Raw genomic sequence first — 22,495 nt, 5'->3', positions numbered from 1 at the left:
GCAACAATATACTGAAAGGTCAATTATATTGTGCAGCTTATCTCACCACCTGTAGTTATTTAGGTGAAAGCTCCAAAATGCTTGCCTAATATGTGTGTTTATCCAAAAGGAAGTAAAAAGGGAGAGCTAGAAAGATAGCATTGCATCACATTACATGGCAATGCAATGCACAGTTGCTGAAGTTGAACCAAAATGAGCTTGTAATCTGGCTTCTGCAACTTTGAACATGAAAAATCCAATGAGGAGAAGAAAAGCAAAGCCAAAGAGTCCATCCCCAAATCCGACAAACAAGCAAAATGAACAAAAAACATTGAATTCAATTCTTTCTGATTTTAGAAACTGCATTAAAGAAGGGGTGCACCGGTCCTGGAGATACTGCAATACCAGGTCAATGCGTGGAGTGGACAGAGCAAGCTCTTTTTCCATCTCCCTGTTCTAAAAATCCATTTAATATATGGTCCCCAGATAGGGGACGTATCAGATATTAAACTGATAAGAACAGATACTACACTTGATCTTAGCCAAAAGGCCGAGAAGCGATAACCAGAATTGGTTTCAAACTACGGAGCCACCCAAGGATCCTGAAAAGTCCATTTGTGGAGATGAGCTCCTGGACTCCCGTTAAGAAGACATGTTGTCAACCTCTAGATCCCTTACATGCCTGCACTTTTCGGCTTGCTGCTGCTGCAATCCACGCGTTTTAGATCTGCATAACTCCACCTCTTTAAACACAGCACCTTCACCCCCTGCTGTTCCCACCCGCCTCAACACCGTTGGAAGGGAGGAGAACCAATTAAGGCGGGGGGTGGGGTGGAACGAGCAGCTGTCTACCCTTAGCAGGAGGGCTCCTGATTACATACCTCTCCTGCTGCTGCTGCTGCTGGCTGTCCAGCAGCAGACTGAAGGTGGCTGCTGCTGTGCACAGGTATATAAAGGCTCAGAGCCTATTATGACACGCGCAGCCAGCGTTCCATTGCCACATTCCATCTACTGCAGGCAGGATACCTGGCTGGCTGAATGTCGCTGAGAAGCTCACAGAGACCGCCATAAGCAACAGTTTAACAGAATGCCACAGACTAATCAACCAAACTTTTTGGGTTGGGTTCTCTTTTATAGTCTGCAGGCATTAAATGAAAGAAGTCAGTGTTCCAGCAGAAGGAGACAACGTTTCAGAAAAGGCATTGTAGCAAACCAAAAAAGAAATTTTAAGCGCAGCAGAGTAACCAGCGCACATACCTGTTAGCTCAGGTGAGTTTAAAAGGCTGCTGTTGATAACAAGGGCATTTGCTAAATAGATGGTGTGTGTGCAACAATATACTGAAAGGTCAATTATATTGTGCAGCTTATCTCACCACCTGTAGTTATTTAGGTGAAAGCTCCAAAATGCTTGCCTAATATGTCTGTTTATCCAAAAGGAAGTAAAAAGGGAGAGCTAGAAAGATAGCATTGCATCACATTACATGGCAATGCAATGCACAGTTGCTGAAGTTGAACCAAAATGAGCTTGTAATCTGGCTTCTGCAACTTTGAACATGAAAAATCCAATGAGGAGAAGAAAAGCAAAGCCAAAGAGTCCATCCCAAAATCCGACAAACAAGCAAAATGAACAAAAAACATTGAATTCAATTCTTTCTGATTTTAGAAACTGCATTAAAGAAGGGGTGCACCGGTCCTGGAGATACTGCAATACCAGGTCAATTCGTGGAGTGGACAGAGCAAGCTCTTTTTCCATCTCCCTGTTCTAAAAATCCATTTAATATATGGTCCCCAGATAGGGGACGTATCAGATATTAAACTGATAAGAACAGATACTACACTTGATCTTAGCCAAAAGGCCGAGAAGCGATAACCAGAATTGGTTTCAAACTACGGAGCCACCCAAGGATCCTGAAAAGTCCATTTGTGGAGATGAGCTCCTGGACTCCCGTTAAGAAGACATGTTGTCAACCTCTAGATCCCTTACATGCCTGCACTTTTCGGCTTGCTGCTGCTGCAATCCACGCGTTTTAGATCTGCATAACTCCACCTCTTTAAACACAGCACCTTCACCCCCTGCTGTTCCCACCCGCCTCAACACCGTTGGAAGGGAGGAGAACCAATTAAGGCGGGGGGTGGGGTGGAACGAGCAGCTGTCTACCCTTAGCAGGAGGGCTCCTGATTACATACCTCTCCTGCTGCTGCTGCTGCTGGCTGTCCAGCAGCAGACTGAAGGTGGCTGCTGCTGTGCACAGGTATATAAAGGCTCAGAGCCTATTATGACACGCGCAGCCAGCGTTCCATTGCCACATTCCATCTACTGCAGGCAGGATACCTGGCTGGCTGAATGTCGCTGAGAAGCTCACAGAGACCGCCATAAGCAACAGTTTAACAGAATGCCACAGACTAATCAACCAAACTTTTTGGGTTGGGTTCTCTTTTATAGTCTGCAGGCATTAAATGAAAGAAGTCAGTGTTCCAGCAGAAGGAGACAACGTTTCAGAAAAGGCATTGTAGCAAACCAAAAAAGAAATTTTAAGCGCAGCAGAGTAACCAGCGCACATACCTGTTAGCTCAGGTGAGTTTAAAAGGCTGCTGTTGATAACAAGGGCATTTGCTAAATAGATGGTGTGTGTGCAACAATATACTGAAAGGTCAATTATATTGTGCAGCTTATCTCACCACCTGTAGTTATTTAGGTGAAAGCTCCAAAATGCTTGCCTAATATGTCTGTTTATCCAAAAGGAAGTAAAAAGGGAGAGCTAGAAAGATAGCATTGCATCACATTACATGGCAATGCAATGCACAGTTGCTGAAGTTGAACCAAAATGAGCTTGTAATCTGGCTTCTGCAACTTTGAACATGAAAAATCCAATGAGGAGAAGAAAAGCAAAGCCAAAGAGTCCATCCCAAAATCCGACAAACAAGCAAAATGAACAAAAAACATTGAATTCAATTCTTTCTGATTTTAGAAACTGCATTAAAGAAGGGGTGCACCGGTCCTGGAGATACTGCAATACCAGGTCAATGCGTGGAGTGGACAGAGCAAGCTCTTTTTCCATCTCCCTGTTCTAAAAATCCATTTAATATATGGTCCCCAGATAGGGGACGTATCAGATATTAAACTGATAAGAACAGATACTACACTTGATCTTAGCCAAAAGGCCGAGAAGCGATAACCAGAATTGGTTTCAAACTACGGAGCCACCCAAGGATCCTGAAAAGTCCATTTGTGGAGATGAGCTCCTGGACTCCCGTTAAGAAGACATGTTGTCAACCTCTAGATCCCTTACATGCCTGCACTTTTCGGCTTGCTGCTGCTGCAATCCACGCGTTTTAGATCTGCATAACTCCACCTCTTTAAACACAGCACCTTCACCCCCTGCTGTTCCCACCCGCCTCAACACCGTTGGAAGGGAGGAGAACCAATTAAGGCGGGGGGTGGGGTGGAACGAGCAGCTGTCTACCCTTAGCAGGAGGGCTCCTGATTACATACCTCTCCTGCTGCTGCTGCTGCTGGCTGTCCAGCAGCAGACTGAAGGTGGCTGCTGCTGTGCACAGGTATATAAAGGCTCAGAGCCTATTATGACACGCGCAGCCAGCGTTCCATTGCCACATTCCATCTACTGCAGGCAGGATACCTGGCTGGCTGAATGTCGCTGAGAAGCTCACAGAGACCGCCATAAGCAACAGTTTAACAGAATGCCACAGACTAATCAACCAAACTTTTTGGGTTGGGTTCTCTTTTATAGTCTGCAGGCATTAAATGAAAGAAGTCAGTGTTCCAGCAGAAGGAGACAACGTTTCAGAAAAGGCATTGTAGCAAACCAAAAAAGAAATTTTAAGCGCAGCAGAGTAACCAGCGCACATACCTGTTAGCTCAGGTGAGTTTAAAAGGCTGCTGTTGATAACAAGGGCATTTGCTAAATAGATGGTGTGTGTGCAACAATATACTGAAAGGTCAATTATATTGTGCAGCTTATCTCACCACCTGTAGTTATTTAGGTGAAAGCTCCAAAATGCTTGCCTAATATGTCTGTTTATCCAAAAGGAAGTAAAAAGGGAGAGCTAGAAAGATAGCATTGCATCACATTACATGGCAATGCAATGCACAGTTGCTGAAGTTGAACCAAAATGAGCTTGTAATCTGGCTTCTGCAACTTTGAACATGAAAAATCCAATGAGGAGAAGAAAAGCAAAGCCAAAGAGTCCATCCCCAAATCCGACAAACAAGCAAAATGAACAAAAAACATTGAATTCAATTCTTTCTGATTTTAGAAACTGCATTAAAGAAGGGGTGCACCGGTCCTGGAGATACTGCAATACCAGGTCAATGCGTGGAGTGGACAGAGCAAGCTCTTTTTCCATCTCCCTGTTCTAAAAATCCATTTAATATATGGTCCCCAGATAGGGGACGTATCAGATATTAAACTGATAAGAACAGATACTACACTTGATCTTAGCCAAAAGGCCGAGAAGCGATAACCAGAATTGGTTTCAAACTACGGAGCCACCCAAGGATCCTGAAAAGTCCATTTGTGGAGATGAGCTCCTGGACTCCCGTTAAGAAGACATGTTGTCAACCTCTAGATCCCTTACATGCCTGCACTTTTCGGCTTGCTGCTGCTGCAATCCACGCGTTTTAGATCTGCATAACTCCACCTCTTTAAACACAGCACCTTCACCCCCTGCTGTTCCCACCCGCCTCAACACCGTTGGAAGGGAGGAGAACCAATTAAGGCGGGGGGTGGGGTGGAACGAGCAGCTGTCTACCCTTAGCAGGAGGGCTCCTGATTACATACCTCTCCTGCTGCTGCTGCTGCTGGCTGTCCAGCAGCAGACTGAAGGTGGCTGCTGCTGTGCACAGGTATATAAAGGCTCAGAGCCTATTATGACACGCGCAGCCAGCGTTCCATTGCCACATTCCATCTACTGCAGGCAGGATACCTGGCTGGCTGAATGTCGCTGAGAAGCTCACAGAGACCGCCATAAGCAACAGTTTAACAGAATGCCACAGACTAATCAACCAAACTTTTTGGGTTGGGTTCTCTTTTATAGTCTGCAGGCATTAAATGAAAGAAGTCAGTGTTCCAGCAGAAGGAGACAACGTTTCAGAAAAGGCATTGTAGCAAACCAAAAAAGAAATTTTAAGCGCAGCAGAGTAACCAGCGCACATACCTGTTAGCTCAGGTGAGTTTAAAAGGCTGCTGTTGATAACAAGGGCATTTGCTAAATAGATGGTGTGTGTGCAACAATATACTGAAAGGTCAATTATATTGTGCAGCTTATCTCACCACCTGTAGTTATTTAGGTGAAAGCTCCAAAATGCTTGCCTAATATGTCTGTTTATCCAAAAGGAAGTAAAAAGGGAGAGCTAGAAAGATAGCATTGCATCACATTACATGGCAATGCAATGCACAGTTGCTGAAGTTGAACCAAAATGAGCTTGTAATCTGGCTTCTGCAACTTTGAACATGAAAAATCCAATGAGGAGAAGAAAAGCAAAGCCAAAGAGTCCATCCCCAAATCCGACAAACAAGCAAAATGAACAAAAAACATTGAATTCAATTCTTTCTGATTTTAGAAACTGCATTAAAGAAGGGGTGCACCGGTCCTGGAGATACTGCAATACCAGGTCAATGCGTGGAGTGGACAGAGCAAGCTCTTTTTCCATCTCCCTGTTCTAAAAATCCATTTAATATATGGTCCCCAGATAGGGGACGTATCAGATATTAAACTGATAAGAACAGATACTACACTTGATCTTAGCCAAAAGGCCGAGAAGCGATAACCAGAATTGGTTTCAAACTACGGAGCCACCCAAGGATCCTGAAAAGTCCATTTGTGGAGATGAGCTCCTGGACTCCCGTTAAGAAGACATGTTGTCAACCTCTAGATCCCTTACATGCCTGCACTTTTCGGCTTGCTGCTGCTGCAATCCACGCGTTTTAGATCTGCATAACTCCACCTCTTTAAACACAGCACCTTCACCCCCTGCTGTTCCCACCCGCCTCAACACCGTTGGAAGGGAGGAGAACCAATTAAGGCGGGGGGTGGGGTGGAACGAGCAGCTGTCTACCCTTAGCAGGAGGGCTCCTGATTACATACCTCTCCTGCTGCTGCTGCTGCTGGCTGTCCAGCAGCAGACTGAAGGTGGCTGCTGCTGTGCACAGGTATATAAAGGCTCAGAGCCTATTATGACACGCGCAGCCAGCGTTCCATTGCCACATTCCATCTACTGCAGGCAGGATACCTGGCTGGCTGAATGTCGCTGAGAAGCTCACAGAGACCGCCATAAGCAACAGTTTAACAGAATGCCACAGACTAATCAACCAAACTTTTTGGGTTGGGTTCTCTTTTATAGTCTGCAGGCATTAAATGAAAGAAGTCAGTGTTCCAGCAGAAGGAGACAACGTTTCAGAAAAGGCATTGTAGCAAACCAAAAAAGAAATTTTAAGCGCAGCAGAGTAACCAGCGCACATACCTGTTAGCTCAGGTGAGTTTAAAAGGCTGCTGTTGATAACAAGGGCATTTGCTAAATAGATGGTGTGTGTGCAACAATATACTGAAAGGTCAATTATATTGTGCAGCTTATCTCACCACCTGTAGTTATTTAGGTGAAAGCTCCAAAATGCTTGCCTAATATGTCTGTTTATCCAAAAGGAAGTAAAAAGGGAGAGCTAGAAAGATAGCATTGCATCACATTACATGGCAATGCAATGCACAGTTGCTGAAGTTGAACCAAAATGAGCTTGTAATCTGGCTTCTGCAACTTTGAACATGAAAAATCCAATGAGGAGAAGAAAAGCAAAGCCAAAGAGTCCATCCCAAAATCCGACAAACAAGCAAAATGAACAAAAAACATTGAATTCAATTCTTTCTGATTTTAGAAACTGCATTAAAGAAGGGGTGCACCGGTCCTGGAGATACTGCAATACCAGGTCAATTCGTGGAGTGGACAGAGCAAGCTCTTTTTCCATCTCCCTGTTCTAAAAATCCATTTAATATATGGTCCCCAGATAGGGGACGTATCAGATATTAAACTGATAAGAACAGATACTACACTTGATCTTAGCCAAAAGGCCGAGAAGCGATAACCAGAATTGGTTTCAAACTACGGAGCCACCCAAGGATCCTGAAAAGTCCATTTGTGGAGATGAGCTCCTGGACTCCCGTTAAGAAGACATGTTGTCAACCTCTAGATCCCTTACATGCCTGCACTTTTCGGCTTGCTGCTGCTGCAATCCACGCGTTTTAGATCTGCATAACTCCACCTCTTTAAACACAGCACCTTCACCCCCTGCTGTTCCCACCCGCCTCAACACCGTTGGAAGGGAGGAGAACCAATTAAGGCGGGGGGTGGGGTGGAACGAGCAGCTGTCTACCCTTAGCAGGAGGGCTCCTGATTACATACCTCTCCTGCTGCTGCTGCTGGCTGTCCAGCAGCAGACTGAAGGTGGCTGCTGCTGTGCACAGGTATATAAAGGCTCAGAGCCTATTATGACACGCGCAGCCAGCGTTCCATTGCCACATTCCATCTACTGCAGGCAGGATACCTGGCTGGCTGAATGTCGCTGAGAAGCTCACAGAGACCGCCATAAGCAACAGTTTAACAGAATGCCACAGACTAATCAACCAAACTTTTTGGGTTGGGTTCTCTTTTATAGTCTGCAGGCATTAAATGAAAGAAGTCAGTGTTCCAGCAGAAGGAGACAACGTTTCAGAAAAGGCATTGTAGCAAACCAAAAAAGAAATTTTAAGCGCAGCAGAGTAACCAGCGCACATACCTGTTAGCTCAGGTGAGTTTAAAAGGCTGCTGTTGATAACAAGGGCATTTGCTAAATAGATGGTGTGTGTGCAACAATATACTGAAAGGTCAATTATATTGTGCAGCTTATCTCACCACCTGTAGTTATTTAGGTGAAAGCTCCAAAATGCTTGCCTAATATGTCTGTTTATCCAAAAGGAAGTAAAAAGGGAGAGCTAGAAAGATAGCATTGCATCACATTACATGGCAATGCAATGCACAGTTGCTGAAGTTGAACCAAAATGAGCTTGTAATCTGGCTTCTGCAACTTTGAACATGAAAAATCCAATGAGGAGAAGAAAAGCAAAGCCAAAGAGTCCATCCCAAAATCCGAAAAACAAGCAAAATGAACAAAAAACATTGAATTCAATTCTTTCTGATTTTAGAAACTGCATTAAAGAAGGGGTGCACCGGTCCTGGAGATACTGCAATACCAGGTCAATGCGTGGAGTGGACAGAGCAAGCTCTTTTTCCATCTCCCTGTTCTAAAAATCCATTTAATATATGGTCCCCAGATAGGGGACGTATCAGATATTAAACTGATAAGAACAGATACTACACTTGATCTTAGCCAAAAGGCCGAGAAGCGATAACCAGAATTGGTTTCAAACTACGGAGCCACCCAAGGATCCTGAAAAGTCCATTTGTGGAGATGAGCTCCTGGACTCCCGTTAAGAAGACATGTTGTCAACCTCTAGATCCCTTACATGCCTGCACTTTTCGGCTTGCTGCTGCTGCAATCCACGCGTTTTAGATCTGCATAACTCCACCTCTTTAAACACAGCACCTTCACCCCCTGCTGTTCCCACCCGCCTCAACACCGTTGGAAAGGAGGAGAACCAATTAAGGCGGGGGGTGGGGTGGAACGAGCAGCTGTCTACCCTTAGCAGGAGGGCTCCTGATTACATACCTCTCCTGCTGCTGCTGCTGCTGGCTGTCCAGCAGCAGACTGAAGGTGGCTGCTGCTGTGCACAGGTATATAAAGGCTCAGAGCCTATTATGACACGCGCAGCCAGCGTTCCATTGCCACATTCCATCTACTGCAGGCAGGATACCTGGCTGGCTGAATGTCGCTGAGAAGCTCACAGAGACCGCCATAAGCAACAGTTTAACAGAATGCCACAGACTAATCAACCAAACTTTTTGGGTTGGGTTCTCTTTTATAGTCTGCAGGCATTAAATGAAAGAAGTCAGTGTTCCAGCAGAAGGAGACAACGTTTCAGAAAAGGCATTGTAGCAAACCAAAAAAGAAATTTTAAGCGCAGCAGAGTAACCAGCGCACATACCTGTTAGCTCAGGTGAGTTTAAAAGGCTGCTGTTGATAACAAGGGCATTTGCTAAATAGATGGTGTGTGTGCAACAATATACTGAAAGGTCAATTATATTGTGCAGCTTATCTCACCACCTGTAGTTATTTAGGTGAAAGCTCCAAAATGCTTGCCTAATATGTCTGTTTATCCAAAAGGAAGTAAAAAGGGAGAGCTAGAAAGATAGCATTGCATCACATTACATGGCAATGCAATGCACAGTTGCTGAAGTTGAACCAAAATGAGCTTGTAATCTGGCTTCTGCAACTTTGAACATGAAAAATCCAATGAGGAGAAGAAAAGCAAAGCCAAAGAGTCCATCCCCAAATCCGACAAACAAGCAAAATGAACAAAAAACATTGAATTCAATTCTTTCTGATTTTAGAAACTGCATTAAAGAAGGGGTGCACCGGTCCTGGAGATACTGCAATACCAGGTCAATGCGTGGAGTGGACAGAGCAAGCTCTTTTTCCATCTCCCTGTTCTAAAAATCCATTTAATATATGGTCCCCAGATAGGGGACGTATCAGATATTAAACTGATAAGAACAGATACTACACTTGATCTTAGCCAAAAGGCCGAGAAGCGATAACCAGAATTGGTTTCAAACTACGGAGCCACCCAAGGATCCTGAAAAGTCCATTTGTGGAGATGAGCTCCAGGACTCCCGTTAAGAAGACATGTTGTCAACCTCTAGATCCCTTACATGCCTGCACTTTTCGGCTTGCTGCTGCTGCAATCCACGCGTTTTAGATCTGCATAACTCCACCTCTTTAAACACAGCACCTTCACCCCCTGCTGTTCCCACCCGCCTCAACACCGTTGGAAGGGAGGAGAACCAATTAAGGCGGGGGGTGGGGTGGAACGAGCAGCTGTCTACCCTTAGCAGGAGGGCTCCTGATTACATACCTCTCCTGCTGCTGCTGCTGCTGGCTGTCCAGCAGCAGACTGAAGGTGGCTGCTGCTGTGCACAGGTATATAAAGGCTCAGAGCCTATTATGACACGCGCAGCCAGCGTTCCATTGCCACATTCCATCTACTGCAGGCAGGATACCTGGCTGGCTGAATGTCGCTGAGAAGCTCACAGAGACCGCCATAAGCAACAGTTTAACAGAATGCCACAGACTAATCAACCAAACTTTTTGGGTTGGGTTCTCTTTTATAGTCTGCAGGCATTAAATGAAAGAAGTCAGTGTTCCAGCAGAAGGAGACAACGTTTCAGAAAAGGCATTGTAGCAAACCAAAAAAGAAATTTTAAGCGCAGCAGAGTAACCAGCGCACATACCTGTTAGCTCAGGTGAGTTTAAAAGGCTGCTGTTGATAACAAGGGCATTTGCTAAATAGATGGTGTGTGTGCAACAATATACTGAAAGGTCAATTATATTGTGCAGCTTATCTCACCACCTGTAGTTATTTAGGTGAAAGCTCCAAAATGCTTGCCTAATATGTCTGTTTATCCAAAAGGAAGAAAAAAGGGAGAGCTAGAAAGATAGCATTGCATCACATTACATGGCAATGCAATGCACAGTTGCTGAAGTTGAACCAAAATGAGCTTGTAATCTGGCTTCTGCAACTTTGAACATGAAAAATCCAATGAGGAGAAGAAAAGCAAAGCCAAAGAGTCCATCCCAAAATCCGACAAACAAGCAAAATGAACAAAAAACATTGAATTCAATTCTTTCTGATTTTAGAAACTGCATTAAAGAAGGGGTGCACCGGTCCTGGAGATACTGCAATACCAGGTCAATGCGTGGAGTGGACAGAGCAAGCTCTTTTTCCATCTCCCTGTTCTAAAAATCCATTTAATATATGGTCCCCAGATAGGGGACGTATCAGATATTAAACTGATAAGAACAGATACTACACTTGATCTTAGCCAAAAGGCCGAGAAGCGATAACCAGAATTGGTTTCAAACTACGGAGCCACCCAAGGATCCTGAAAAGTCCATTTGTGGAGATGAGCTCCTGGACTCCCATTAAGAAGACATGTTGTCAACCTCTAGATCCCTTACATGCCTGCACTTTTCGGCTTGCTGCTGCTGCAATCCACGCGTTTTAGATCTGCATAACTCCACCTCTTTAAACACAGCACCTTCACCCCCTGCTGTTCCCACCCGCCTCAACACCGTTGGAAGGGAGGAGAACCAATTAAGGCGGGGGGTGGGGTGGAACGAGCAGCTGTCTACCCTTAGCAGGAGGGCTCCTGATTACATACCTCTCCTGCTGCTGCTGCTGGCTGTCCAGCAGCAGACTGAAGGTGGCTGCTGCTGTGCACAGGTATATAAAGGCTCAGAGCCTATTATGACACGCGCAGCCAGCGTTCCATTGCCACATTCCATCTACTGCAGGCAGGATACCTGGCTGGCTGAATGTCGCTGAGAAGCTCACAGAGACCGCCATAAGCAACAGTTTAACAGAATGCCACAGACTAATCAACCAAACTTTTTGGGTTGGGTTCTCTTTTATAGTCTGCAGGCATTAAATGAAAGAAGTCAGTGTTCCAGCAGAAGGAGACAACGTTTCAGAAAAGGCATTGTAGCAAACCAAAAAAGAAATTTTAAGCGCAGCAGAGTAACCAGCGCACATACCTGTTAGCTCAGGTGAGTTTAAAAGGCTGCTGTTGATAACAAGGGCATTTGCTAAATAGATGGTGTGTGTGCAACAATATTCTGAAAGGTCAATTATATTGTGCAGCTTATCTCACCACCTGTAGTTATTTAGGTGAAAGCTCCAAAATGCTTGCCTAATATGTCTGTTTATCCAAAAGGAAGTAAAAAGGGAGAGCTAGAAAGATAGCATTGCATCACATTACATGGCAATGCAATGCACAGTTGCTGAAGTTGAACCAAAATGAGCTTGTAATCTGGCTTCTGCAACTTTGAACATGAAAAATCCAATGAGGAGAAGAAAAGCAAAGCCAAAGAGTCCATCCCAAAATCCGACAAACAAGCAAAATGAACAAAAAACATTGAATTCAATTCTTTCTGATTTTAGAAACTGCATTAAAGAAGGGGTGCACCGGTCCTGGAGATACTGCAATACCAGGTCAATGCGTGGAGTGGACAGAGCAAGCTCTTTTTCCATCTCCCTGTTCTAAAAATCCATTTAATATATGGTCCCCAGATAGGGGACGTATCAGATATTAAACTGATAAGAACAGATACTACACTTGATCTTAGCCAAAAGGCCGAGAAGCGATAACCAGAATTGGTTTCAAACTACGGAGCCACCCAAGGATCCTGAAAAGTCCATTTGTGGAGATGAGCTCCTGGACTCCCGTTAAGAAGACATGTTGTCAACCTCTAGATCCCTTACATGCCTGCACTTTTCGGCTTGCTGCTGCTGCAATCCACGCGTTTAAGATCTGCATAACTCCACCTCTTTAAACACAGCACCTTCACCCCCTGCTGTTCCCACCCGCCTCAACACCGTTGGAAGGGAGGAGAACCAATTAAGGCGGGGGGTGGGGTGGAACGAGCAGCTGTCTACCCTTAGCAGGAGGGCTCCTGATTACATACTCTCCTGCTGCTGCTGCTGCTGGCTGTCCAGCAGCAGACTGAAGGTGGCTGCTGCTGTGCACAGGTATATAAAGGCTCAGAGCCTATTATGACACGCGCAGCCAGCGTTCCATTGCCACATTCCATCTACTGCAGGCAGGATACCTGGCTGGCTGAATGTCGCTGAGAAGCTCACAGAGACCGCCATAAGCAACAGTTTAACAGAATGCCACAGACTAATCAACCAAACTTTTTGGGTTGGGTTCTCTTTTATAGTCTGCAGGCATTAAATGAAAGAAGTCAGTGTTCCAGCAGAAGGAGACAACGTTTCAGAAAAGGCATTGTAGCAAACCAAAAAAGAAATTTTAAGCGCAGCAGAGTAACCAGCGCACATACCTGTTAGCTTCAGGTGAGTTTAAAAGGATGCTGTTGATAACAAGGGCATTTGCTAAATAGATGGTGTGTGTGCAACAATATACTGAAAGGTCAATTATATTGTGCAGCTTATCTCACCACCTGTAGTTATTTAGGTGAAAGCTCCAAAATGCTTGCCTAATATGTCTGTTTATCCAAAAGGAAGTAAAAAGGGAGAGCTAGAAAGATAGCATTGCATCACATTACATGGCAATGCAATGCACAGTTGCTGAAGTTGAACCAAAATGAGCTTGTAATCTGGCTTCTGCAACTTTGAACATGAAAAATCCAATGAGGAGAAGAAAAGCAAAGCCAAAGAGTCCATCCCAAAATCCGACAAACAAGCAAAATGAACAAAAAACATTGAATTCAATTCTTTCTGATTTTAGAAACTGCATTAAAGAAGGGGTGCACCGGTCCTGGAGATACTGCAATACCAGGTCAATGCGTGGAGTGGACAGAGCAAGCTCTTTTTCCATCTCCCTGTTCTAAAAATCCATTTAATATATGGTCCCCAGATAGGGGACGTATCAGATATTAAACTGATAAGAACAGATACTACACTTGATCTTAGCCAAAAGGCCGAGAAGCGATAACCAGAATTGGTTTCAAACTACGGAGCCACCCAAGGATCCTGAAAAGTCCCATTTGTGGAGATGAGCTCCTGGACTCCCGTTAAGAAGACATGTTGTCAACCTCTAGATCCCTTACATGCCTGCACTTTTCGGCTTGCTGCTGCTGCAATCCACGCGTTTTAGATCTGCATAACTCCACCTCTTTAAACACAGCACCTTCACCCCCTGCTGTTCCCACCCCCCTCAACACCGTTGGAAGGGAGGAGAACCAATTAAGGCGGGGGTGGGGTGGAACGAGCAGCTGTCTACCCTTAGCAGGAGGGCTCCTGATTACATACCTCTCCTGCTGCTGCTGCTGCTGGCTGTCCAGCAGCAGACTGAAGGTGGCTGCTGCTGTGCACAGGTATATAAAGGCTCAGAGCCTATTATGACACGCGCAGCCAGCGTTCCATTGCCACATTCCATCTACTGCAGGCAGGATACCTGGCTGGCTGAATGTCGCTGAGAAGCTCACAGAGACCGCCATAAGCAACAGTTTAACAGAATGCCACAGACTAATCAACCAAACTTTTTGGGTTGGGTTCTCTTTTATAGTCTGCAGGCATTAAATGAAAGAAGTCAGTGTTCCAGCAGAAGGAGACAACGTTTCAGAAAAGGCATTGTAGCAAACCAAAAAAGAAATTTTAAGCGCAGCAGAGTAACCAGCGCACATACCTGTTAGCTCAGGTGAGTTTAAAAGGCTGCTGTTGATAACAAGGGCATTTGCTAAATAGATGGTGTGTGTGCAACAATATACTGAAAGGTCAATTATATTGTGCAGCTTATCTCACCACCTGTAGTTATTTAGGTGAAAGCTCCAAAATGCTTGCCTAATATGTCTGTTTATCCAAAAGGAAGTAAAAAGGGAGAGCTAGAAAGATAGCATTGCATCACATTACATGGCAATGCAATGCACAGTTGCTGAAGTTGAACCAAAATGAGCTTGTAATCTGGCTTCTGCAACTTTGAACATGAAAAATCCAATGAGGAGAAGAAAAGCAAAGCCAAAGAGTCCATCCCCAAATCCGACAAACAAGCAAAATGAACAAAAAACATTGAATTCAATTCTTTCTGATTTTAGAAACTGCATTAAAGAAGGGGTGCACCGGTCCTGGAGATACTGCAATACCATGTCAATGCGTGGAGTGGACAGAGCAAGCTCTTTTTCCATCTCCCTGTTCTAAAAATCCATTTAATATATGGTCCCCAGATAGGGGACGTATCAGATATTAAACTGATAAGAACAGATACTACACTTGATCTTAGCCAAAAGGCCGAGAAGCGATAACCAGAATTGGTTTCAAACTACGGAGCCACCCAAGGATCCTGAAAAGTCCATTTGTGGAGATGAGCTCCTGGACTCCCGTTAAGAAGACATGTTGTCAACCTCTAGATCCCTTACATGCCTGCACTTTTCGGCTTGCTGCTGCTGCAATCCACGCGTTTTAGATCTGCATAACTCCACCTCTTTAAACACAGCACCTTCACCCCCTGCTGTTCCCACCCGCCTCAACACCGTTGGAAGGGAGGAGAACCAATTAAGGCGGGGGGTGGGGTGGAACGAGCAGCTGTCTACCCTTAGCAGGAGGGCTCCTGATTACATACCTCTCCTGCTGCTGCTGCTGCTGGCTGTCCAGCAGCAGACTGAAGGTGGCTGCTGCTGTGCACAGGTATATAAAGGCTCAGAGCCTATTATGACACGCGCAGCCAGCGTTCCATTGCCACATTCCATCTACTGCAGGCAGGATACCTGGCTGGCTGAATGTCGCTGAGAAGCTCACAGAGACCGCCATAAGCAACAGTTTAACAGAATGCCTCAGACTAATCAACCAAACTTTTTGGGTTGGGTTCTCTTTTATAGTCTGCAGGCATTAAATGAAAGAAGTCAGTGTTCCAGCAGAAGGAGACAACGTTTCAGAAAAGGCATTGTAGCAAACCAAAAAAGAAATTTTAAGCGCAGCAGAGTAACCAGCGCACATACCTGTTAGCTCAGGTGAGTTTAAAAGGCTGCTGTTGATAACAAGGGCATTTGCTAAATAGATGGTGTGTGTGCAACAATATACTGAAAGGTCAATTATATTGTGCAGCTTATCTCACCACCTGTAGTTATTTAGGTGAAAGCTCCAAAATGCTTGCCTAATATGTCTGTTTATCCAAAAGGAAGTAAAAAGGGAGAGCTAGAAAGATAGCATTGCATCACATTACATGGCAATGCAATGCACAGTTGCTGAAGTTGAACCAAAATGAGCTTGTAATCTGGCTTCTGCAACTTTGAACATGAAAAATCCAATGAGGAGAAGAAAAGCAAAGCCAAAGAGTCCATCCCAAAATCCGACAAACAAGCAAAATGAACAAAAAACATTGAATTCAATTCTTTCTGATTTTAGAAACTGCATTAAAGAAGGGGTGCACCGGTCCTGGAGATACTGCAATACCAGGTCAATGCGTGGAGTGGACAGAGCAAGCTCTTTTTCCATCTCCCTGTTCTAAAAATCCATTTAATATATGGTCCCCAGATAGGGGACGTATCAGATATTAAACTGATAAGAACAGATACTACACTTGATCTTAGCCGAAAGGCCGAGAAGCGATAACCAGAATTGGTTTCAAACTACGGAGCCACCCAAGGATCCTGAAAAGTCCATTTGTGGAGATGAGCTCCTGGACTCCCGTTAAGAAGACATGTTGTCAACCTCTAGATCCCTTACATGCCTGCACTTTTCGGCTTGCTGCTGCTGCAATCCACGCGTTTTAGATCTGCATAACTCCACCTCTTTAAACACAGCACCTTCACCCCCTGCTGTTCCCACCCGCCTCAACACCGTTGGAAGGGAGGAGAACCAATTAAGGCGGGGGGTGGGGTGGAACGAGCAGCTGTCTACCCTTAGCAGGAGGGCTCCTGATTACATACCTCTCCTGCTGCTGCTGCTGCTGGCTGTCCAGCAGCAGACTGAAGGTGGCTGCTGCTGTGCACAGGTATATAAAGGCTCAGAGCCTATTATGACACGCGCAGCCAGCGTTCCATTGCCACATTCCATCTACTGCAGGCAGGATACCTGGCTGGCTGAATGTCGCTGAGAAGCTCACAGAGACCGCCATAAGCAACAGTTTAACAGAATGCCACAGACTAATCAACCAAACTTTTTGGGTTGGGTTCTCTTTTATAGTCTGCAGGCATTAAATGAAAGAAGTCAGTGTTCCAGCAGAAGGAGACAACGTTTCAGAAAAGGCATTGTAGCAAACCAAAAAAGAAATTTTAAGCGCAGCAGAGTAACCAGCGCACATACCTGTTAGCTCAGGTGAGTTTAAAAGGCTGCTGTTGATAACAAGGGCATTTGCTAAATAGATGGTGTGTGTGCAACAATATACTGAGAGGTCAATTATATTGTGCAGCTTATCTCACCACCTGTAGTTATTTAGGTGAAAGCTCCAAAATGCTTGCCTAATATGTCTGTTTATCCAAAAGGAAGTAAAAAGGGAGAGCTAGAAAGATAGCATTGCATCACATTACATGGCAATGCAATGCACAGTTGCTGAAGTTGAACCAAAATGAGCTTGTAATCTGGCTTCTGCAACTTTGAACATGAAAAATCCAATGAGGAGAAGAAAAGCAAAGCCAAAGAGTCCATCCCAAAATCCGACAAACAAGCAAAATGAACAAAAAACATTGAATTCAATTCTTTCTGATTTTAGAAACTGCATTAAAGAAGGGGTGCACCGGTCCTGGAGATACTGCAATACCAGGTCAATGCGTGGAGTGGACAGAGCAAGCTCTTTTTCCATCTCCCTGTTCTAAAAATCCATTTAATATATGGTCCCCAGATAGGGGACGTATCAGATATTAAACTGATAAGAACAGATACTACACTTGATCTTAGCCAAAAGGCCGAGAAGCGATAACCAGAATTGGTTTCAAACTACGGAGCCACCCAAGGATCCTGAAAAGTCCATTTGTGGAGATGAGCTCCTGGACTCCCGTTAAGAAGACATGTTGTCAACCTCTAGATCCCTTACATGCCTGCACTTTTCGGCTTGCTGCTGCTGCAATCCACGCGTTTTAGATCTGCATAACTCCACCTCTTTAAACACAGCACCTTCACCCCCTGCTGTTCCCACCCGCCTCAACACCGTTGGAAGGGAGGAGAACCAATTAAGGCGGGGGGTGGGGTGGAACGAGCAGCTGTCTACCCTTAGCAGGAGGGCTCCTGATTACATACCTCTCCTGCTGCTGCTGCTGCTGGCTGTCCAGCAGCAGACTGAAGGTGGCTGCTGCTGTGCACAGGTATATAAAGGCTCAGAGCCTATTATGACACGCGCAGCCAGCGTTCCATTGCCACATTCCATCTACTGCAGGCAGGATACCTGGCTGGCTGAATGTCGCTGAGAAGCTCACAGAGACCGCCATAAGCAACAGTTTAACAGAATGCCACAGACTAATCAACCAAACTTTTTGGGTTGGGTTCTCTTTTATAGTCTGCAGGCATTAAATGAAAGAAGTCAGTGTTCCAGCAGAAGGAGACAACGTTTCAGAAAAGGCATTGTAGCAAACCAAAAAAGAAATTTTAAGCGCAGCAGAGTAACCAGCGCACATACCTGTTAGCTCAGGTGAGTTTAAAAGGCTGCTGTTGATAACAAGGGCATTTGCTAAATAGATGGTGTGTGTGCAACAATATACTGAAAGGTCAATTATATTGTGCAGCTTATCTCACCACCTGTAGTTATTTAGGTGAAAGCTCCAAAATGCTTGCCTAATATGTCTGTTTATCCAAAAGGAAGTAAAAAGGGAGAGCTAGAAAGATAGCATTGCATCACATTACATGGCAATGCAATGCACAGTTGCTGAAGTTGAACCAAAATGAGCTTGTAATCTGGCTTCTGCAACTTTGAACATGAAAAATCCAATGAGGAGAAGAAAAGCAAAGCCAAAGAGTCCATCCCAAAATCCGACAAACAAGCAAAATGAACAAAAAACATTGAATTCAATTCTTTCTGATTTTAGAAACTGCATTAAAGAAGGGGTGCACCGGTCCTGGAGATACTGCAATACCAGGTCAATGCGTGGAGTGGACAGAGCAAGCTCTTTTTCCATCTCCCTGTTCTAAAAATCCATTTAATATATGGTCCCCAGATAGGGGACGTATCAGATATTAAACTGATAAGAACAGATACTACACTTGATCTTAGCCAAAAGGACGAGAAGCGATAACCAGAATTGGTTTCAAACTACGGAGCCACCCAAGGATCCTGAAAAGTCCATTTGTGGAGATGAGCTCCTGGACTCCCGTTAAGAAGACATGTTGTCAACCTCTAGATCCCTTACATGCCTGCACTTTTCGGCTTGCTGCTGCTGCAATCCACGCGTTTTAGATCTGCATAACTCCACCTCTTTAAACACAGCACCTTCACCCCCTGCTGTTCCCACCCGCCTCAACACCGTTGGAAGGGAGGAGAACCAATTAAGGCGGGGGGTGTGGTGGAACGAGCAGCTGTCTACCCTTAGCAGGAGGGCTCCTGATTACATACCTCTCCTGCTGCTGCTGCTGGCTGTCCAGCAGCAGACTGAAGGTGGCTGCTGCTGTGCACAGGTATATAAAGGCTCAGAGCCTATTATGACACGCGCAGCCAGCGTTCCATTGCCACATTCCATCTACTGCAGGCAGGATACCTGGCTGGCTGAATGTCGCTGAGAAGCTCACAGAGACCGCCATAAGCAACAGTTTAACAGAATGCCACAGACTAATCAACCAAACTTTTTGGGTTGGGTTCTCTTTTATAGTCTGCAGGCATTAAATGAAAGAAGTCAGTGTTCCAGCAGAAGGAGACAACGTTTCAGAAAAGGCATTGTAGCAAACCAAAAAAGAAATTTTAAGCGCAGCAGAGTAACCAGCGCACATACCTGTTAGCTCAGGTGAGTTTAAAAGGCTGCTGTTGATAACAAGGGCATTTGCTAAATAGATGGTGTGTGTGCAACAATATACTGAAAGGTCAATTATATTGTGCAGCTTATCTCACCACCTGTAGTTATTTAGGTGAAAGCTCCAAAATGCTTGCCTAATATGTCTGTTTATCCAAAAGGAAGTAAAAAGGGAGAGCTAGAAAGAAAGCATTGCATCACATTACATGGCAATGCAATGCACAGTTGCTGAAGTTGAACCAAAATGAGCTTGTAATCTGGCTTCTGCAACTTTGAACATGAAAAATCCAATGAGGAGAAGAAAAGCAAAGCCAAAGAGTCCATCCCAAAATCCGACAAACAAGCAAAATGAACAAAAAACATTGAATTCAATTCTTTCTGATTTTAGAAACTGCATTACAGAAGGGGTGCACCGGTCCTGGAGATACTGCAATACCAGGTCAATGCGTGGAGTGGACAGAGCAAGCTCTTTTTCCATCTCCCTGTTCTAAAAATCCATTTAATATATGGTCCCCAGATAGGGGACGTATCAGATATTAAACTGATAAGAACAGATACTACACTTGATCTTAGCCAAAAGGCCGAGAAGCGATAACCAGAATTGGTTTCAAACTACGGAGCCACCCAAGGATCCTGAAAAGTCCATTTGTGGAGATGAGCTCCTGGACTCCCGTTAAGAAGACATGTTGTCAACCTCTAGATCCCTTACATGCCTGCACTTTTCGGCTTGCTGCTGCTGCAATCCACGCGTTTTAGATCTGCATAACTCCACCTCTTTAAACACAGCACCTTCACCCCCTGCTGTTCCCACCCGCCTCAACACCGTTGGAAGGGAGGAGAACCAATTAAGGCGGGGGGTGGGGTGGAACGAGCAGCTGTCTACCCTTAGCAGGAGGGCTCCTGATTACATACCTCTCCTGCTGCTGCTGCTGCTGGCTGTCCAGCAGCAGACTGAAGGTGGCTGCTGCTGTGCACAGGTATATAAAGGCTCAGAGCCTATTATGACACGCGCAGCCAGCGTTCCATTGCCACATTCCATCTACTGCAGGCAGGATACCTGGCTGGCTGAATGTCGCTGAGAAGCTCACAGAGACCGCCATAAGCAACAGTTTAACAGAATGCCACAGACTAATCAACCAAACTTTTTGGGTTGGGTTCTCTTTTATAGTCTGCAGGCATTAAATGAAAGAAGTCAGTGTTCCAGCAGAAGGAGACAACGTTTCAGAAAAGGCATTGTAGCAAACCAAAAAAGAAATTTTAAGCGCAGCAGAGTAACCAGCGCACATACCTGTTAGCTCAGGTGAGTTTAAAAGGCTGCTGTTGATAACAAGGGCATTTGCTAAATAGATGGTGTGTGTGCAACAATATACTGAAAGGTCAATTATATTGTGCAGCTTATCTCACCACCTGTAGTTATTTAGGTGAAAGCTCCAAAATGCTTGCCTAATATGTCTGTTTATCCAAAAGGAAGTAAAAAGGGAGAGCTAGAAAGATAGCATTGCATCACATTACATGGCAATGCAATGCACAGTTGCTGAAGTTGAACCAAAATGAGCTTGTAATCTGGCTTCTGCAACTTTGAACATGAAAAATCCAATGAGGAGAAGAAAAGCAAAGCCAAAGAGTCCATCCCAAAATCCAACAAACAAGCAAAATGAACAAAAAACATTGAATTCAATTCTTTCTGATTTTAGAAACTGCATTAAAGAAGGGGTGCACCGGTCCTGGAGATACTGCAATACCAGGTCAATGCGTGGAGTGGACAGAGCAAGCTCATTTTCCATCTCCCTGTTCTAAAAATCCATTTAATATATGGTCCCCAGATAGGGGACGTATCAGATATTAAACTGATAAGAACAGATACTACACTTGATCTTAGGCAAAAGGCCGAGAAGCGATAACCAGAATTGGTTTCAAACTACGGAGCCACCCAAGGATCCTGAAAAGTCCATTTGTGGAGATGAGCTCCTGGACTCCCGTTAAGAAGACATGTTGTCAACCTCTAGATCCCTTACATGCCTGCACTTTTCGGCTTGCTGCTGCTGCAATCCACGCGTTTTAGATCTGCATAACTCCACCTCTTTAAACACAGCACCTTCACCCCCTGCTGTTCCCACCCGCCTCAACACCGTTGGAAGGGAGGAGAACCAATTAAGGCGGGGGGTGGGGTGGAACGAGCAGCTGTCTACCCTTAGCAGGAGGGCTCCTGATTACATACCTCTCCTGCTGCTGCTGCTGCTGGCTGTCCAGCAGCAGACTGAAGGTGGCTGCTGCTGTGCACAGGTATATAAAGGCTCAGAGCCTATTATGACACGCGCAGCCAGCGTTCCATTGCCACATTCCATCTACTGCAGGCAGGATACCTGGCTGGCTGAATGTCGCTGAGAAGCTCACAGAGACCGCCATAAGCAACAGTTTAACAGAATGCCACAGACTAATCAACCAAACTTTTTGGGTTGGGTTCTCTTTTATAGTCTGCAGGCATTAAATGAAAGAAGTCAGTGTTCCAGCAGAAGGAGACAACGTTTCAGAAAAGGCATTGTAGCAAACCAAAAAATAAATTTTAAGCGCAGCAGAGTAACCAGCGCACATACCTGTTAGCTCAGGTGAGTTTAAAAGGCTGCTGTTGATAACAAGGGCATTTGCTAAATAGATGGTGTGTGTGCAACAATATACTGAAAGGTCAATTATATTGTGCAGCTTATCTCACCACCTGTAGTTATTTAGGTGAAAGCTCCAAAATGCTTGCCTAATATGTCTGTTTATCCAAAAGGAAGTAAAAAGGGAGAGCTAGAAAGATAGCATTGCATCACATTACATGGCAATGCAATGCACAGTTGCTGAAGTTGAACCAAAATGAGCTTGTAATCTGGCTTCTGCAACTTTGAACATGAAAAATCCAATGAGGAGAAGAAAAGCAAAGCCAAAGAGTCCATCCCAAAATCCGACAAACAAGCAAAATGAAC

At 44.8% G+C, this 22,495-nt stretch overlaps 17 non-coding genes across 17 annotated transcripts; all 17 read right to left on the bottom strand.

Moving 5' to 3' along the window:
- Positions 1–350: 350 nt before the first annotated feature.
- LOC141221176 (U2 spliceosomal RNA) lies at positions 351–541 on the bottom strand. Its single transcript, XR_012289219.1, has one exon. It is a non-coding gene; the product is annotated as a U2 spliceosomal RNA (small nuclear RNA).
- Positions 542–1,656: 1,115 nt separating this feature from the next.
- LOC141221510 (U2 spliceosomal RNA) lies at positions 1,657–1,847 on the bottom strand. Its single transcript, XR_012289540.1, has one exon. It is a non-coding gene; the product is annotated as a U2 spliceosomal RNA (small nuclear RNA).
- A 1,115-nt stretch (positions 1,848–2,962) lies between these two features.
- LOC141221175 (U2 spliceosomal RNA) lies at positions 2,963–3,153 on the bottom strand. The gene has a single exon (XR_012289218.1). It is a non-coding gene; the product is annotated as a U2 spliceosomal RNA (small nuclear RNA).
- Positions 3,154–4,268: 1,115 nt separating this feature from the next.
- LOC141221174 (U2 spliceosomal RNA) lies at positions 4,269–4,459 on the bottom strand. Its single transcript, XR_012289217.1, has one exon. It is a non-coding gene; the product is annotated as a U2 spliceosomal RNA (small nuclear RNA).
- Positions 4,460–5,574: 1,115 nt separating this feature from the next.
- Positions 5,575–5,765, bottom strand: LOC141221173 (U2 spliceosomal RNA). Its single transcript, XR_012289216.1, has one exon. It is a non-coding gene; the product is annotated as a U2 spliceosomal RNA (small nuclear RNA).
- A 1,115-nt stretch (positions 5,766–6,880) lies between these two features.
- On the bottom strand, positions 6,881–7,071 carry LOC141221509 (U2 spliceosomal RNA). The gene has a single exon (XR_012289539.1). It is a non-coding gene; the product is annotated as a U2 spliceosomal RNA (small nuclear RNA).
- A 1,112-nt stretch (positions 7,072–8,183) lies between these two features.
- LOC141221170 (U2 spliceosomal RNA) lies at positions 8,184–8,374 on the bottom strand. Its single transcript, XR_012289214.1, has one exon. It is a non-coding gene; the product is annotated as a U2 spliceosomal RNA (small nuclear RNA).
- Positions 8,375–9,489: 1,115 nt separating this feature from the next.
- LOC141221169 (U2 spliceosomal RNA) lies at positions 9,490–9,680 on the bottom strand. Its single transcript, XR_012289213.1, has one exon. It is a non-coding gene; the product is annotated as a U2 spliceosomal RNA (small nuclear RNA).
- A 1,115-nt stretch (positions 9,681–10,795) lies between these two features.
- LOC141221168 (U2 spliceosomal RNA) lies at positions 10,796–10,986 on the bottom strand. The gene has a single exon (XR_012289212.1). It is a non-coding gene; the product is annotated as a U2 spliceosomal RNA (small nuclear RNA).
- Positions 10,987–12,098: 1,112 nt separating this feature from the next.
- LOC141221167 (U2 spliceosomal RNA) lies at positions 12,099–12,289 on the bottom strand. Its single transcript, XR_012289211.1, has one exon. It is a non-coding gene; the product is annotated as a U2 spliceosomal RNA (small nuclear RNA).
- A 1,115-nt stretch (positions 12,290–13,404) lies between these two features.
- On the bottom strand, positions 13,405–13,595 carry LOC141221166 (U2 spliceosomal RNA). The gene has a single exon (XR_012289210.1). It is a non-coding gene; the product is annotated as a U2 spliceosomal RNA (small nuclear RNA).
- Positions 13,596–14,710: 1,115 nt separating this feature from the next.
- Positions 14,711–14,901, bottom strand: LOC141221491 (U2 spliceosomal RNA). The gene has a single exon (XR_012289522.1). It is a non-coding gene; the product is annotated as a U2 spliceosomal RNA (small nuclear RNA).
- A 1,115-nt stretch (positions 14,902–16,016) lies between these two features.
- LOC141221486 (U2 spliceosomal RNA) lies at positions 16,017–16,207 on the bottom strand. Its single transcript, XR_012289517.1, has one exon. It is a non-coding gene; the product is annotated as a U2 spliceosomal RNA (small nuclear RNA).
- A 1,115-nt stretch (positions 16,208–17,322) lies between these two features.
- LOC141221165 (U2 spliceosomal RNA) lies at positions 17,323–17,513 on the bottom strand. The gene has a single exon (XR_012289209.1). It is a non-coding gene; the product is annotated as a U2 spliceosomal RNA (small nuclear RNA).
- Positions 17,514–18,628: 1,115 nt separating this feature from the next.
- LOC141221527 (U2 spliceosomal RNA) lies at positions 18,629–18,819 on the bottom strand. Its single transcript, XR_012289557.1, has one exon. It is a non-coding gene; the product is annotated as a U2 spliceosomal RNA (small nuclear RNA).
- A 1,112-nt stretch (positions 18,820–19,931) lies between these two features.
- LOC141221164 (U2 spliceosomal RNA) lies at positions 19,932–20,122 on the bottom strand. The gene has a single exon (XR_012289208.1). It is a non-coding gene; the product is annotated as a U2 spliceosomal RNA (small nuclear RNA).
- A 1,115-nt stretch (positions 20,123–21,237) lies between these two features.
- On the bottom strand, positions 21,238–21,428 carry LOC141221535 (U2 spliceosomal RNA). Its single transcript, XR_012289564.1, has one exon. It is a non-coding gene; the product is annotated as a U2 spliceosomal RNA (small nuclear RNA).
- Between the last annotated feature and the right edge of the window lie 1,067 nt (positions 21,429–22,495).

The sequence above is a fragment of the Phyllobates terribilis genome, unplaced genomic scaffold (genome assembly GCF_046119375.1).
Source record: "Phyllobates terribilis strain yellow unplaced genomic scaffold, ASM4611937v1 Scaffold_325__1_contigs__length_2139453, whole genome shotgun sequence".
Taxonomy (NCBI): Eukaryota; Metazoa; Chordata; class Amphibia; order Anura; family Dendrobatidae; genus Phyllobates; species Phyllobates terribilis.
This window is presented reverse-complemented; position numbering and strand designations above follow the sequence as displayed.